Here is a 15,827-nt window from a genome sequence, read left to right on the forward strand (position 1 = left end):
CATTAAAGCAAGTTCAGTTGAGGTCAGTAGAGCTGCCTAACAGACTTTCAGCTGATTCTAGAAGCACAAGCTATATAAACATAAAGTTTTGTGTGTGTTTGTTACACAGCATTATTATAGCAGTAGATAATTGATACAAATGTTCTGTGTTGCCTGGCCTTTGTCTTGCTTGCTAAGTTTTTTTACTATTCTCTCCCTCAGTCTTTGATCACTGTGTAGCCATATTGGCCTTCTTTCTGTTCCTCTGATATGCCAAGATAACATTTTTGGCTCTAGATCTTTGCCCTACTCTGTTCCCTCTGTCAGGAGCATCTTCCTCCTATTATTTGTATGGGCATTTATCCCTCATCATCCTGAAGCTCAGCTCACGTGGCATGATTTCTGAGAATGCTTCCTTGATTCCACTGCCTGAAGGAGCCCTCTTCTAAGTCATTCTGTATTCTATCTCATCTTTTCATTTTCTTTACTGTGCTTGTTTTTTCTAAAATTATCTTATTTGTGTATATGTTTATTGCCCATTTTCCCCAGTGTCCAGGAGGGTAAGGACTTTGTTTTATTTACCTTCTTAACCCTGGTATTAAGAACAGAATCTGGCATATAGTAGACTTTCATTAAATAAGAGGTAAATGTATGAATACATTTTTGTTAATCAAGATGACAGACAATACAAAGTATGATAGGTTCCTCGGGCTGCTGTAACAAATTACCATAAATTTGATGGTTTGAAACTACAGAAATTTATTTCTCACAGTTCTGGAGGCCAGATATCTGAAATCAAGCTGTATGTAGGGCCACAGTCCCTCCAGAGGCTCTAGGGAAGATCTTTCATTGCCTCTTCTAGCTTCTGGTGGCTGTTGCCATTGTGGCTGGCTGCATCTGTCTCTGTCTTCATAAGGTCTTCTCTGTGTCTTTCCTCTGTGTATCTGTCCATAATATCCCTCTGCTCCTTACCTCTAAGGGTTCATGTGATGGCATTTGGGGCCCACCTGGATAATATAGGAATATCTATTCATCTCAGGATCCTGAATTTAGTCACATCTGCACAGACCCTTTTTTCCAAATAAGGTATTACATACACGTGACCATGTTATGTAAGCTCACTGTGCTATTTCCTCTTCTTCCAAAATTCAGTTATATAAATAACTGAGTTAAGAAAAGTTATTTCTGCGATTGAGAAATACCTGCTTCTGGTCATTAGAATGTAAGCTAACTGAGGACAGGGGAATTTGTTTTGTTTCATTTTTCCCCCTGCCCCCACCAGCAGTCTTTTCAAAACCTTTGAAAATGCAAGTCAAATCACTTCACTTGTCAATTCAAAAATGTCCAAAAACTTCAGGCTGCATAGTGGTGTCCAAACCTCTCCTTGATCTGATGGTCTCTCTGATTTTCTGATGTCCTCTTTTGCGCTTCTAAACTTGCTCTCTCAGCTCCAGGCACATTGGCCTATTTGCTGTCTCTTAAACTTGTGGTTTCCATGCCTGAAACTCTCTTTCCCCAGGTATCTGCCAGCTTGCCCCTTTACCTTCTAAGTTGTGTCTCAGAGGTCATCTTTTTAGTAAGGTCTTCCCTACACAGCCCTTTCCTGTTATGCCCTGCCCCTCTTCCTCACTTTCATTTTCTCCTAGAACTTAGTATCACCTGACATGCTATTTTACTTATTTCTTTGCTGACTGGCTTTCTCTGTCCAGCAAAATGTAAATTCCATGAGGACAGGGATATTATCAATTTGTTCATTGCTATATCCCCAAGGCTTTAAATAGTGTTTGGCACATAGTAAGCACTCAATAAATGTATATTGAATAATTCAATGAATGTTCTGCAATGTGACAGTCCAGTGAGCCACCCAGATTGCTGAGATATGGTCTGCCTATCTAACACTGTGGAGATAATATTTCTGTGGATTTTTCTGTATTCTAAATGCTTGGTTTAGACTGATTGATTTTAGTATTTAGTACTGTGTACTTGAAATGCTGTTAATTCTCCATGTAGTCAAAAATGGCTAAACTCTCTAATCCCTTTACAACTTTGTGGAGTGGAATTCCCAGGTAAACAACCTGTTAAACGTCTTGTTAGATTTCTTTTAGTTGTGTATATTTTGGGGGCAGTGATAGTGGTGGCAAAGAGACACTTTAATGGAAAACCATAAATTAGGATTCCCCATTCTCTACTTAAAACTCCAGTAAGTTCTTTTTTCAAATTAAAAAATATATATATATATGTTTTAACTTTTAGTTTTAGAGAGAGCACGTGAGTGGGGGAGAGGAGCAGAAGGAGAGAGAGAGGATCTTAAGCAGGCTCCACACTCGGCATGTAGCCTGATATGGAGCTCAATCCCATGACCCTGAGATCATGACCTGATCCGAAATCAAGAGTCGGATGCTCAACCCACTGAGCCACCCGGGTGCCCCTAAAACTCCAAAAAAATTCTTAACTGAAATTTTGATAAAAAGCAAATGAGGCTATGTAGCATAAGATGAATAAAGGGTACTATAGTGTAGTTGCACTAACCACATTTTAAGTGCTTAGTTGTCACACATGGCTAGTCACTATCATTTTGAACAGTGCAGTTATAGAACGTTTCATCATTGCAGACAATTCTACTGGACAGCACTGCCCTACACAGTGGGGACTGTGAAGATTGATCTAGATAATAAGGTAACAGTTATTTTATGTTTTGTCTCCCCAGGGAAAGTATAAGGATTGTGTTTTGTAGTTCTCTTGTGCTTTTATTCATTCAACAGATGGTTACTGTGTATCTGATAATACATGCCAGGCACTGTGCTAGCCATTAGGAATTCAGTAGTTGGCAGGATAGCCTCAGGCCCTTCCGTATGAAGCTTATATTCTAATGGGAGAGATACTCATTAAATAGTCAATCATACAAATAGCTATAATCTACATAATGCTGGATATAAAGTAGCTGTTTAAACAACCACTGGTTAATTAACGAGTATGTACAGTCTCACCAACTTCTTAGATCCTTACAAAATAGGCACAAAAAGTTACATAGTAATGTATAGTTACTATATCCCCAAGTATGTATACCTATACTTCAGGTATACATGTAGTGTCAAAAGTTTCTGTGCAGCTAATAAATTTAGTAATATGCAGACTGCCTTTTGTATTTTTTTTATTTCGGACATAGAGCAAAGATTATGTCAGTTGCCCTGTGGTTGAAAGCCACAGTTATTCTGAGAGTACACAGTTGCCATCATTGAACAGTAGCTGATCCAAAAGAATTCCAGCCAAGATCTTGCCAATGATGGAAAGAAATGATGTGTCCTGGTAGTTGCCAAGAAGTATATTTTTCTTGTTAATGGCAATCGTTGTGTCTTCGAAGCTCTTCATACTTTGTGATGTACATATATGACTGTTCCTTAGGAAGCAGTCAAATTGATTCAAACACTGCTTACCTCTGTGTAATTTGCAGTTATACAGATGCCTCATAAATGTTTTCAATACTGCTGCCGCCGCTGCTGTTGCCAATAACATTCCATAGAAAGTTCTAGAAGTGCCATGGAGACTGGCACTTTATCATTGTTTATTATTTTAATTTCATTTTTCCCTTCAAATCAGCAAGTCTTGCTTGTGCTGTTAAGTCCTAGAAATTCTCCTTTAATATGGAAGGGGGTATGAAGTGTAATTCACACCTCTGAGAATTTTCTTTTTGTTGTTGATTTTTGTAACCTCCTTTAGATTTCTCTAGGTGGTATGTCTGTGTGTGCTTTTTATTGTTAGACACTGACACTGCCAGTACCCATAATAATCAAAGGAATTATTGCATTGGTTAATAATTAGTGGAGTAACAGATTCACAATAGAGGCAAATAAATTGGGAGATTAGTTTTCCTATGCAAAGAGGAGTTTGGGAATAATCAGAGCACAGCCAGTGTGGTGGCTCCACGATGTCACCAGAAACTAGGTTCTCTCTTTGTTCTTGGCCATACTTAGTACTGGCTTCCATCTCCAACATCACTATGGTAGTTGTTGCAACTCTAGTCATCATATCTGTATTTCTGGCTGAAAAGAGGTGGTGGGGGGGGGGAGGCAAAATATAGCACACATCAGTTGAAGCCACACAAGGTATGTCTATCTACCTCTCACAAAATCATTCCTTATTGCAAGGGAAGCCAGGAAGTAATTTTTAGGTAGATCTAGTTGGCACCCCAAATAGTATTAAAAGTAAAGAAAATTGGGGGTATAGATATTATGTTGATAGCTTACAGTCTTGCTCACTGTCTAGCACATATTATTGTTGGTAAACTGTGGGCAGGTGGAAAAACTACTGTTATTAAGAGTGTGAAATTGCTCATGAGTCCACTTTTATGAATATGACTTAAATGTAGCTATATGGAAAGCAAGAAAAATACACTTTCTACTTTTATAAAGGAAAAACTGGTTGAGGTAATGAAATATTTTTGGTACATTTTGTTTGACCCTGGCTAGTCAAGTATTTCCCATGACCTGAAGTATTGTTCACTCAGGAAAGAAAAATCAAGCACGTAGTAGGCACCCAATAAATCTTACTGAAATTAATCACATTTACCTATCTTTGGTAGAAGTTCATTATGTGGTTTCCTTATTAATACAGGGTAATGTTACACTAGCATGAATGATTAATGCCACTTGATGAAGGATGACATCATGAAAACTCGAATTATTTCATTTGTTCAGTTTTCTCATTTTAGAATATGACAGCAATACCAAAAACCATGATGCCTAGGAATAAAGCTAACCAAAGAGGTAAAAGATCTGTACTCTGAAAACTAAAGAACACTTATGAAAGAAATGGAAGATGACACAAAGAAATGGAAAAATATTCCATGCTCATGGATTGGAAGAACAAATATTGTTAAAATATTTATACTACTCAAAGCAATCTACAGATTTAGTGCAATCCCTATCAAAATTCTACCAGCATTTTTCACAGAGCTGGAACAAACAATCCTAAAATTTGTATGGAACCACAAAAGACTCTGAATAGCCAGAGCAATCTTGAAAAAGCAAAGCAAAGCTGGAGGCATCACAATTCTGGACTTAAAGATATATTACAAAGCTGTAGTCATCAAGACAGTATGTTACTGGCACAAAAACAGACACATAGATCAATGGAACAGAATAGAAAACCCAGAAATGGACCCACACCTATATGGTCAACTAATCTTGAACAAAGCAGGAAAGAATATCCAATGGAAAATAGCCTTTTCAACAAATGGTGTTGGGAAAACTGGGCAGTGACATGCAGAATGAAACTGGGCCACTTTCTTACACCAACACAAAAATAAATTCAAAATGGATGAAAGACCTAAATGTGATACAGGAAACCATCAAAATCCTAGAGAAGAACATAGGCAGCAACCTCTTTGACCTCGGCCGTAGCGACTTCTTACTAGACAAGTTGCTGGAGACAAGGGAAACAAAAGCAAACATGACTATTGGGATTTTGTTAAGATAAAAACCTGCAAAGCAAAGAAAACAATCCACAAAAATCAAAGGCAACCTATGGAATGGGAGAAGATATTTGCAAATGATGTATCTGATAAAGGGTTAGTATCCAAAATTTATAAAGAACTTATCAAGCTCAACACCCAAAAACAATCCAGTTAAGAAATGGGCAGAAGACATGAACAGACATTTTTCCAAAGATGACATCCAGATGGCTAACAGACATTTGCAAAGATGATCAACATCACTCATCATCAGGGAAATAAAAATAGAAACCACGATGAGATACAACCTCACACCTGTCGGAATGGCTAAAATTAACACAGAAAACAACAGATGTTGGTGAGGATATGGAGAAAGGGGAAACCTCTTACACTGTTGGTGGGAATACAAACTGGTGCAGCCACTCTGGAAAACGGTGCAGAAGTTCCTTAAAAAGTCAGCAATTGCACTATTAGGTATTTACCTAAAGGATACAAAAATACAGATTCAAAGAGGCACATGCCCCTGAATGTTAATAGCGGCATTATCAACAATAGCCCAACTATGGAGAAAGCCCAAATGTCCATTGACTGATGAGTGGATAAAGATGTGGTGTATATACACAATGGAATATTATTCAGCCATGAAAAAGAATGAAATCTTGCCACTTGCAATGATGTGGATGGAGCTAGAGGGTATTATGCTAAGTAAAGTAAGTCAGAGAAAGACAAATACCATATTATTTCACTCATGTAGGAATTTAAGAAACAAAACAGATGTACATAGGAGTAGGGGGAGAAAAAGAGGGAGGCAAACTGTAAGAGACTCAACTACAGAGAAGGTTGCTGGAGGGGGGGTGGGTGGGGAAATAAGTGTTGGGTGTTATAGAGGGCACTTGTGGTGAGCACTGGGTATTATATGTAAATGACGAATCACTAAATTCTACTCCTGAAACCAATATTACACTATATGTTAACTCACTAGAATTTACATAAATAACTAGAACTTAAATAAATACAGCAGCAACATTTGCTAAGGACTTATTTTAATAGGGCTATTTGACCATTTAACAAATATTTAGTGGAATTTTTTGCCATTTTGTTATAAAATCACACAAAAATACAGAAGGAAACTTCACACAAATGTATAGCTTAATAGGTTATTACAAGAGAAAATAACCACTCAAGAAATGAAACTTTTCTGTACACTCCACAAACCTCTGTGTGCCCAATCTTTCAACCTCCTAGTTAACACCTCAAAAATAACCATTATTATTATTATTTTTATAGTAATGGATTCTTTGAATTTCTATGTACTTTGAATACTCAAGTGTGCATACCTAGACACCATAATTTAGTCTTACTCATTAAAAAAGCCCCCAAAACTTGTCTTAGAAGTCTGTTTTTGAAAATAGGTTTCCCCTCCATCTTTTTCTTTTTTACACAATTTATCTGTTGATTAGCCCAAGATATTTGACCTGTAGAATTTCCTACAGTCAGGATTTTACTAATTATGTACTTATGGTGAAGTTCAACCTACTTATTTGCCCTCCTTATTTCATGCAAGTTGGTAGTAGGATCCAGAGACTTAATAAAACTCACGTTTGACCCTTCAGTAAGGGTATAAGTGAGGTTTTTGTTTTGTTTAATCAAGAAGCACATAATTATTCATGTTATTATCAAGTATTGATGCTCAATTAATTGGGGGTTTAAAAGTGAAATTCTAATTTATCATTTTTTTCATTTATTATTTGAAATACTTTTATAAGAGATGTTTCCTCTTGTCTAATATTTTGTTTCTTGGTGGTACACTGTATATAAGAAATAAAGGATAAATGCTTGGTTTTTCCCCCTTATTTTCAGTGTTCATGATAATGAATTGGCATCCCCTCTCATTCTCAAAAGGTGATCTTTTACTTTTGTTTTTCTAAGTATTAATATGAACTCATGAATTTAAACATACTTTTTGTGTTTCATTCACTGAGATTATTACACGACTTAGAGCTCAAATTGTGCCATCTTTGGCCAGGGGGAGCCTCTTTACATGGGCTCCTGAGTCTGTGATAGCTTTCTTGCCATCTAGTATGGTCCATTGTTCCCGGTTCATCTTATACATTTCTTTTGCTAGACCTGAATTTGTCATTTCTTCAAAAGTCTTGAAGTGAGAGTTGGAATTTCAGTGCTACAATCTGGGTAACAGAGCTCTCATTGCTATTGGGTTCGTCATTTTTTTCTAAGCCTCTCCAGTGGATAGAGCAAATAAACACATTATGTTAAATAGTTTGATGAACTCATATTAATGCTTCCAGTTCAAATTCAACTATAATAATTTGTAACTCAGTCTCTTTGTGTTGTATTTGTATCTGCTTTTTCTCTCCCACTGAAAATCCTAGTTCTCAAGGACACAGAGGATATTAGAATATCTCATAATTACTCATGTATTTTGTCCTAAATTAAATAATCTCAAAATATTAATCTGTTAATACTTCCACTACCAATATCATGAAGAAAGTTTTTAAAAAGGTGGGGTTTTTTTTTTTTGGTTTTTGCATGTGTCCGCTCCATTTTTGAAGTTGTGCAAGAGTTTACCATTGTATGAGCATATAAGTATTACATACTGTTTTCTGTTTTTTAACACTCCTTTAGTATTAATTTTATGAATATACATTTATATTTAATGCTCATTACTAGACTTAGGTTGATGTCTATAGTCATTTTGGTTGTATGAAGCTAATTCTCTGGTATGCCCCTTAGTAGGCCTCATAGGAACAATATTTCCTGAGGTTTTGCATGTTGTGAAATCATTTGTACCCTTTCTCAGTGAAGAACATTTTGCTGGATATAAAATTTTTAACTCACAATTTGTTTTCTTGAGTATCTTAGATATGGTTGCTTTGACTAATGCCCAAAAACATTGATTCAATTCCACAGCTGTTCATGAAAAAAAAAAAATTCTTAATAAATCAGAAATAACATAAAAAAGAATATATGTCACTTACTAACGCCAATAAAATAATTAGCCTTAAAACATTTCAACTATTGTCAGGAACAAAAGCTAATGCTCACTGTTATCATTGTTATTCATCATTGTTCTGGAAATTCCAGCAAATGCATTAATAACAAGAAACAGAATATATTCTGGTACTTACCAGAGTAGAGGAGACAAAATTGCCTTTGTTCACAGATGATATGAGCATCTAGCTAGAAAGACTACAAAAATCAACAAAACAGAATTGGAAACAAATATATTCACTATGATAGCTAGAGTCAATGTCCATAAACAAAATCATTAGCTCTCCTATTATGCAGGAAAGGATTAACTCAGCAGGCTTGGGTTGTTCAAACCCTGCACATTCCCAAGAAATGCCCATTTTGAAGACTGCCGGCCTTTGGCTGGCCCCTGGGAGCTGAGCTCTTGGAATGTTCTTTCTATTAAGAGTGTTCTTTTTTTTTTTTTTTTTTTTTTCATGCCTGAGGCCTTGAGCCATGCTGTACCAGTTTGTCCAAATAGTTTATGCTAACAATGTGATTTAAGGTTTGTTTCTTGGATCTGGAGCTTGGGTAACTGATGTTTATCGTGCAAGTGCTATATATCTATATGAATGACCCCCCCCCCCCCCAAATTAAAAAACCCAGGGCATTCAAGCTTGGGAGAACTTACCAGGCTGGCAACACTTTGCATATGTTGTCACACATTGCCACTAGAGGAGTTAAGTATGTCCCATGTGATTCCTCTGGGAGGGAACATTGAAATCTTGAGTTGGGTTTCCTCTGGGTCGTGCCCTCTATGTTTTTCCTTTTACTCCTTTTTATTATTTTACTGTAATAAACCATAACCATGAGTGTAACAACTTCTGAGTCCTATGTAGGAGTCCTAAAGTAAATAAAGGGGCTTGAGGGTGGTCTTGGGGACCCTTGACACATCTATATACTGTGAATATCTTTATAGAAAATAAGACCCTATTTATCAGAGTAATAAAATAGAATATTTAGAATATATACTTTACCTATAGAATACTCAAACTTTAAGAAGGCTTAAAAGTAAAGACTAATCAATTTTGAAAAGACTTAAACAAAAGATAAATTTCACTTTGAAATTCAAGGGAAGACTTGAACAAATGGAGAGAGAGGGCTTATAAAAATATCAACTTTCCCTAGATTATTAAAAATTTTAACATAGTTCTAATTAAAATCATAAGTTTTTAAAAAACATGATCACCTAAGAAAATAGCCTGTACATTTTGAGGAAAAGAATTCTGAATAGGGCCTTACCTTCAGATAATAAAATTTATTTTCAAAGGGCTCCTGGATGGTTGATTGTTAAGTGTCCAACTCTTGATTTAGGCTCAGGTCATGATCTCTGTTCATGGGATTGAGCCCTGCACTGGCTCTGTGCTGACAGCATGGAGCCTCCTTGGGATTCTCTCTCCCACTCTGCCCTCTCTCTGCCCCCCCCCCCCCCCCGCCGCCGCTAGTGCTCTCTCTCTTTAAATAAACATTAAAAAAAAATTAATTTTTTTAAGTTATAAGAATTAACTAAATAGTGTGGTATATACAAAACCAGGAATAGATAGGTAAATTAATTTAATGGAAACAAATATACCCAAATATTTATTAGAATTTAGAATAAAGACTGCCTTCAAATCAATGAGGAAAAGTTGTTTACTCAAAGAGTCGTGTTGAGAAAATGGGCTAACCATTTGGAGAAAACTAAAGTTGGAACTCTAATAGTCCTTAAAGAAAAACACATTTCAGGTGTAAGTATATATTTAAATTGTGAAAAACCGAACTGTAAAAGGACTAGAAGAAAACATAAGAGAATGGTTAGATAATATTATGGTAGGAAAAGGCCTGTATGTAATTCCAAAGGTATACTGTTAGAGAATATATCTAAACTTTGTAAATATTTAAATCTGATTTCTGTATGGTAAACCAGCAAAACTACAAAAACAAAACAAAAACAAGCACAAGTCATTCCACTAATAAAGAAATGCAAGTTAAACTCCAATAAGTTCCTACAGTTTTCCTATTAGATTAGCAATGATTTAGAGTAATGATAAAAGCTTGGATTGGTGAAGAGATACGTAAATGAAGACTCTCATATGCTGCTGGTAAAAGAATATATTGATACAATATTTCTGGGTGGTAATTTGGAAATCTATGTCAAAATATGTATCTTTTACCAAGCAATTCCACATCTAGAAGTCCTTTTAAGGGAATAATCAGGAAATGCCCAGAAGTATATGCAAAAATATTTTTTAAAAAATTAGAAACTGTTTAAGTGACCGTAAATAGGGAATTGGCTAAACAAATTACAATACAGCTATACTATGTAGTCACTAAGAATGATGATGTAGGTATGTGTTTGTGTATATGCAAAGATGTTATTAATATATTATTTTTGAAAGGTTATAAAGCTATTTTTAGTTACCTTTTAAAAATACTGTGTGTGTGTGTGTGTGTGTGTGTGTGTGTGTGTGTGAAAGATTATACACTGAAGTATCAATAGTTATTTCTGGGTAGGAGGATTATAGGTAGTTAAAAATACACATATTCACTTTTGTGTTTATCTGTGTTCTGAATTTTCCATATTAAACTTTGTTATGGAAAAATAGTGAACTAAAAACAAAACAAATCACCCTACCTGCTTTAATTATATCAGGATTCATATGGGGAATATATTTTGATGGAGGAGTAGCTTTAAAAGAAAAGGTTTGCAACTCACATAGTTAAATTTTTTTCTGGCCATCCTGTTACTAATTCTTATTGATTTCATAGCTCCAGATTGAGACCATCCCCCCACCCCACCCTGTACCGATGCATAATTTGATCTACTTCCTTGATTTTTTAACATTCCTGTTTTGTCTGTGACTAGCAAGCAGTTTCCCTTTGTCATGACCCTAGAACTCCCCACACCTGATGATTGCCCTGTGGTCAGTTTTGTTTGAACATGCTTTCTTTCAGAGACTATTTATGGATAGTTGTGAATACTGAGGATAATATTTATAAATATTTGAATAAAAGTGTTTTTTATCTCTAGAAATTGGTGGTGAGAGAGATTAAGAATCTGAAATGTATATACCAACCTTGCCTTAGTTAAGCTCTTTAGGGAAATGTCCAGATATGTTTGGTTATGGGGTTCTATCAGAAGTGAGGAGGCCTATGTCCTAGTACTTCCAAGAAGGATGTTTAGCAGGGCTTGTAAAGAATTTCATTCAGAATTTGGCTTGCTTACAAATGATTCCTTTTATGTTTCTTAAGAGAGAAGCTCCGGCTGGGTCAATATGGTGTTTGTTTATTAAGCAGAAGTTCATGCCAAACAACTTCAGATGCCACTTCATATTTAGCCACTGTGGATTTCTGTATGAGCAAATTATCCCTCACAGTGATGAAAAAATGAGACAGTGCTGGTGATGCAGTGGTTATAGTTGCCCTTTTCATCCTTGATTTTGAAGATCAGGGTTCTTTGACATGGACCATCAATATGGAACTCTGAAGCTCTCATTTATGGAGTTGTTTTCTGAACTGGCATCCACCTAAGCCAGGAATAGACTGCAGTACACTAATTGAGAACGACACAGTTCTTGATTTTAAGTCTGATCCATGGCTTACATTGTCTTACCGCACCAAATAGCTCTGCTATGAAGGTTTGTTTCTCTTAGTTCCTTTATTTCTTGAAATTCTTTTCCTCCTACAATTCTACTCTGTTCCCATGGGTCTGTAGGATTCAATGAATCTTCCAAGCCTAAAGACTTATATCTGGACATTCCTTTTTCTTCCAATCAGTTCCTTTTCTAAGATGGCATTGAGGTAGTATGTTGTATGTTTGTTTAATACTTAGTTATTATTGTTATAATATGTAATTTCTATTTTATTTCACTTCTGAACTAAAATTGCTGGCTTGCTTTTATCATTGTGCTATGGTTTTTAGGGACATTGCACTCCAGTTTTGCCACTGAATGTTTTAATTAAGTGGTAGGTATTAGGAGAATGGAATTTAAGAGAAGTTTTCAGAGAGAATTAAGAAGAAAATAGTTCCAGAGTTGACCATCTTACAATATTCCTATCCAGGCCTATCTTTTCTCCATGCAATTAGTTACAACAGTTGGAGGGCTGCTTCTAACACTGGCACCAAAGAGTTCAGTTTTTCCACTCTCTCTCCCAGAAAAGATCAGGAAGTGCAATAAGGTTCATGAAAATTTAAGCTTGAAGTTTAGAAAACTCAAAACAACCCAAACCCTCAAACATTCAGTTTGGTTTGAATCTTGGACAAACGTTTGCTATGCAGCTAGTGGAGCCATTCCAGCTTAAGGGCTGTAGTAACTTCATTTCAGGGCTAGTGACGGGGAAATTATGAAACCATAACTTGGATCTTATTTTAACAAAACCAAGAAACAAAAACACTTACTGGGGAATCTGCATGGGAAAGGGGGCCTACCTAACCCCAATTGCTGCTATTTTACTGTGGCAACTCCTCTTACTATAGGAATTATGAAACTGTTCTTTCCAATTCCTTCAGAGAGAGCTGACTTTTGAAAGCAATTGAGTTGTCTGCATCCAATTTATAAGCCTCCTGATGTGCACAACAGGGAAAGATCTTTCATAGGTGATTAAATCCAACAGGGTTAAGGCCTGTCATAGTGATCTCCCTCATGGTCAGCTTTCATTTCAAAAGTCATCCCAGGAGAACCACTGTAGTTCTTTACCTAGTTGACTTCTGAAACAAATTTTCCACTTCAAAGAAAGCCCAATAATTTAGACCCTATCCTCCTTGGATACTATTTATTTGTTCCAGGGATAAGAATTCCATTTAATGACTATTTCTTGAGTGGCTTCATGGGCTTCATTATATCTGGCACAGGAGAATATATTCCAGGCAGGGGTATACAACATAGAAAAAAAAATGTTTTTCCTCAAAGATCTTACGGACCAGTCTATGATCAACAATGGAAACATATTAGAACCAAACAAATACAAAAAGGATTCATTGTGAAATAATTAAGAAAAAACTTGAGTTGATTTCTAAACATACCCAATAGATTATCTCACCTAATTTACAATTGTTCACTTATCAAATACTGCAGAGCAAAATGAGGTCAAGCCTCAGGCTCTGCAGATGTGGTAGACAGCCTGAAGGGGCAAAGAGTCATAGAGGCTTGCTGAAGTTCTGAAACACACAGTCTCAAAGGATTTGGGAAAGATTTGGGGCCTCAGAGATACTGAGAATTTAATAAAGTACGCATTTTCTTATTTAGGTAGAGATATAATAGAAGTGATTAACTGACAAGGTTCTGGTGAGCAAAAAGCATAAGTATTCCCCCAGAGAATCCATATTTTTATCAAACTGGCTGCTTTTCTTACTTGAGAATATATGAAGTTAGTGATTTAAGTTGGATTATAGTAAACGTTCACCATTCTTTTAAGTGATTATTTCTGCTATTACATGGAATCATGTTGCTATGAAATCTGAACGAATTCACATGAAATCTCAAATGAATCACAAGCCAATGAACTGGTTAATGATGTTTGTTGCAACCTGAGATTTTTTTTTTGCATTTCTATTAAAATATTGTTTAATATTATGTCTTAGTGACATCAATATCTAACTCCTTTCCTTCTTTATCTTTGTACTTTAGAACTACAGGAAGCAAGTTTGTTTCTTAGAATGTAAATATATATAGTTAACTTTCCAAAATTTGGAGACTCTTAGAACTATTTTCTGAACGAATACTCATGTCATAATGATTATAGTTAACAGTGGAAATATAGGAGTATAACATTCTTCAATAACTTGGAATTTAAAATTCGATTCTTGGAATATTTATCAAAGCTATTAGTGGACAACCAATTAATAATCTTTGTAAAGTCCTGTATTTAGGGAGTGAACTAATGGTTGAGGAAATGAAATAAACTTGAGTGTTAAATGTCTACTAAGTGGCAGGGACAGTCAGTTCCAAACAAGAAAATAATAATTTCCAGATAGAGATGGTCAGAGGATTCATGGAAGATGTGATATTTGTGTTCACCATTGAAGGGTATATGGATTTGAAGAAGAATAAGCAAGTTGTTTGAGATGTGAGAGATCAATGCATCAGACTGGTAAATGCACAAATTGTATGGGGGATGGAGAGTTAATGTAGGAGAGTAGTGGGAATTAGAGTTGAAAGGTAGGATCAAACCACATTTTGGAAGACTGAGCCAAGGGGTCTGAGCTTTATCCTATAGTTATAAATAGCTGTTCTAAGTTTCTGAGATGAGGAATGAAGTGGTCAAGTGATAGTTTAGGATGATAACACTGGTAGTAACTGGTAGGATAGACAGATGGAAAGGGGAGTGTTTGACAACAGAACAACCAATTAGAAAACTTTTTCACTAACCTAAAAAATAATAAGTCTAGTGTAGAGTAGTGGCTACAGTAATGGAAAGAAAATAAGTAGGAAGAGAATGGAGAATCAATATACTTTGAGGTTGTTAGATGTGGGAAGTGAGGAACAACTTGAAGCATCTTTTGGTTTAATGTATGATTTGGGACCTGTGTATCAGGGAGGATGGTTGCAGAGCATTATTATAAATGAAAAATCTATATAATTAATTAGCTTGGAATTAGGGGAGAATATAGGTTTGCTTGTAGGTGAATTGCTCTTGAGGTGATAACATGTCCTTTAAAAGCAGTTGGAAATGCAGGACTCAATTTTATTAGAGAAAGTAAAAGACAAGACTAGTAATAATGATTTGGGCATTATCTATGTTAGTAATGGTTGAAGAATTGATCTTGGGAAAGTAGATAAGATCACCAAAGGGCTAGGGAGGGGCCAAGATGGTGGAGCAGCATGGAAGGTTTTTTTGCTTCTCTCATCCCTGAAATATCACCAAAGGGCTTAGGAATAGAAGAACAACTATCTTGATATACGAGCTGTAGGATACATCCATACTTAGGTGATGAAAGTTGGAGAGAAGACAGTGGAGGAGACATAAGGCAAAGAGAATCAGAATATGGTAGAATGACAAGTCAAAAAAAAAAAAAAAAAAAGGAAAGACTTTTAAGAATGGTAATGGTTAGTACCCTGATAATAAAACCAGACAAAGCTGCAACAAAAAAAGGAACTTCAGACCAGTATGTCTGATGATCATAGATGCAAAAATCCTCAACAAAGTATTAGCAAACAGAATCCAACAAAATATTTAAAAAAACCATTCACTGCAATCATTTATTCCGAGAATGCAGGGGTGGTTCAGTATATTCAAATAAATCACTGTGATACATCACCTCAACAAAAGAAAGGATAAAACCATATGATAATTTCAAAATATGCAGATAAAGCATTTGACAAAGTATAGCAGCCATTCATGATAAAATTCCTCAACAAAGTAGGTTTAGGAACACACCTCAACATAATAAAGG

General features: G+C 35.8%; 1 protein-coding gene across 3 annotated transcripts in view; it reads left to right on the top strand.

Annotated features, from left to right (window-relative positions):
* PARPBP (PARP1 binding protein) overlaps window positions 1-15,827 on the top strand; it is a 147,918-nt gene that overhangs the window by 81,094 nt on the left and 50,997 nt on the right. For all 3 annotated transcript variants that reach the window (XR_007456798.1, XR_007456799.1, XR_007456800.1), the window contains exon 12: window positions 2,592-2,655. The gene's annotated coding sequence lies outside the window, so the exon portion shown is untranslated. The remainder of the gene's footprint in view (window positions 1-2,591; window positions 2,656-15,827) is intronic.

Source organism: Panthera uncia, chromosome B4 (genome assembly GCF_023721935.1).
Source record: "Panthera uncia isolate 11264 chromosome B4, Puncia_PCG_1.0, whole genome shotgun sequence".
Taxonomy (NCBI): domain Eukaryota; kingdom Metazoa; phylum Chordata; class Mammalia; order Carnivora; family Felidae; genus Panthera; species Panthera uncia.